Source organism: Epinephelus moara, chromosome 24, assembly GCF_006386435.1.
Source record: "Epinephelus moara isolate mb chromosome 24, YSFRI_EMoa_1.0, whole genome shotgun sequence".
Taxonomy (NCBI): domain Eukaryota; kingdom Metazoa; phylum Chordata; class Actinopteri; order Perciformes; family Serranidae; genus Epinephelus; species Epinephelus moara.
In genome coordinates, this window is record NC_065529.1 from 37,765,838 (window position 1) to 37,768,501 (window position 2,664).

Consider the following 2,664-nt stretch of genomic DNA (forward strand, 5'->3'; position numbering starts at 1 on the left):
GGACGCTGCGAAAGGCACCACATTCACTAAACAATGCTTAGATAGCAGAGATGAGAGTATCTTCTCTATGGACTCGCAGAAAATTTAATTTAGTATTGCAAAATCAATTCCTTAAACGTCTCCCTCAACACTCAGACCACATGCATTTATTGGACACATGAGAGGAATGTAACATCTCCAATACTTTGAGCATACAGCACAGTAATATCTGTCTTCTTCCCTCATGTATATATTTTTCCATCTTTAGAAAGTTGTTCTTGCTCTTTAATAATGTGGCACTATCAGAAGAAAAGTGAGGCTTCGTCACTCTTGCAACACAGTGATTGAAACACATGACAACGTTACAGTATGCTGTTGCTATCCAGCAATAAGTGTTTGTTCAGTGCTAATATGCAAGTGCCTAAGTATCAGTTAAAACACCAAATAAATCAGACTAAGTGGAATCTAATGAGAGTAATTATGATGAAAATTATGAAGATGTTCCTCTGTGTAATTTCAGTTTATTTCAGTTTAATGTTTCTGTACAAGGGGATTCGTAATACAAGAACTAACTGAACATGACGATCAGGTTTGATTGTCTATTATGCCACAGTCTCCATAAATTATGGGACATGCTACAGTGTTCATTGTTGAGTGAATTATTCCCTTAAAATAAGAGCTGCACGATATTGGAATCAATTGATATTGCAACATATTTATATTTTTTTCTGCAACATATTGCGATATGAAAAATCCAGAAACTGTCACTAGATTGCTTGAATAGCTTTATTTGGAAATAAATAACGAACAAAACATTGATAGACATGCTCAAAAAGGAGTAGGAAAAAGTGTACACTTATATAATCCTACCTCATTCTCACTATTCATGTCTCATTTAGAAAAGGAAATTGTCAACAACTATCCCAAACCAGGTAACACTTTACAATAAGATACACAAAATTAGAGTAGTTACTGAGGAACGAATGAGGAACTAATGAGTAGTTACTGAGGAACTAATGAGGAACGAATCAGGAACTAATCAGTAGTTACTGAGGAACTAATGAGGAACGAATCAGGAACGAATCAGGAACTAATGAGTAGTTACTGAGGAACTAAGGTACACAAAATTAGAGTAGTTACTGAGGAACGAATGAGGAACTAATGAGGAATGACTCAGGAACTAATGAGTAGTTACTGAGGAACTAAGCTACACAAAATTAGAGTAGTTACTGAGGAACTAAGGTACACAAAATTAGAGTAGTTACTGAGGAACTAAGGTACACAAAATTAGAGTAGTTACTGAGGAACNGTTTTTTCTGCCTGCACCAGCTCGCCGCGGTCAGCCACCCTCCGGTCACCATCCCTGCTCAGCGCTGGTATTTTTTTTCAGTTTGTATCTGCCTGCCTCCATTTTTCTGAACATTAAAAACTGTACTTTAATTCATCCTTTGTGTCCGACTCCGCTACTGTGGTCCAAGCTGAAACCCAGACCGTGTCAAGGAGGACAGTACACATTAATGGACATTTCTGTAAATGTGTCAGTTTTAGCCAAAGACTAATTCATAACTGTGGTCCTCCGGCATGGTGTTAAAAAACCTCAAAGTCATTAAAATCCATCAAACAAAAACAGGTAATCAAGGACAACCATAAAACACTACAGAACGACATCAAAACAGACAGTAATGCAAAACAAGGACAATACATCTAGTGCAAAACAGAAAATACAAGTGTGACCAATACATTTAGTGCAGTATAATACAGTGCAACATGACTTTGATGTGTGGTAAAAAGTGAAGCAAAGCAATGCAAAACCTGTTCATGATTATAGTCATAGTTTATGGGAGTGTGGGTATGAGTAACGTTGTAAAGTGCTGCAGTGCTCAGTTATTGATATAAAAAGTTGAGTTACCACGATTTCAGTTAAATAAAATTAGACTAGGGAGAAATCTGTTGGGGGTGAATATGAAAAATGGGGTTACAACAATGCAGAGACCAGTACATTAATTCTTAGAGGATGATGAAGATGCTGGAGGTGGAATGGAAAGAGGGAGTATAATTTTAAAGCGGTGTAGTATTTGTACTAAAGTGCTAGTTTGCCCATGTTAATGTGCATGATCACAAAGGTGCTACATACATTAACAATGGTTATAGGTGTGGTTGTGCTTGAGCCAGTCTTTTAAATGCTTTTTAAAGATGGAAAAGCTGGAGCAATCTCTTATGGAGATTGGCAGGTTATTCCAGATTTGACTACCTCTGACAGATAAGACAGTTTGAGAGAATGAAGTGCGTCTGAACGGGATTTCACAGTCTCCTCTTGAGCTTGCTCTAGTGGAGGCGTTACTGATTGATGTACGTTTAAAAAACTGACTCAGAGGTGGAGGTGCAAATATAATGAGTAGTCTTTCATTACTTCATCATCATCTTTACATAGTTCCTTAACAAAAAAAAAAAATCACAGACAGCAGGATTCTTGAGAAGAGTTTTATTCATTATTCTCAGACCACATACACATTAATATGACCATCCATGTTATTCTGTACGATGATGCCTTAGAAATAAATATGATAGTGTGTCACATTTTAGGTAGGCTAAGCTTAAAGAATTTATCATGGGGGCAGCGTGTAAAGTACTGTATACTGATCACACCGCTGTTCACAGTACAGTTGTTTGAGGTGCACAAAATTT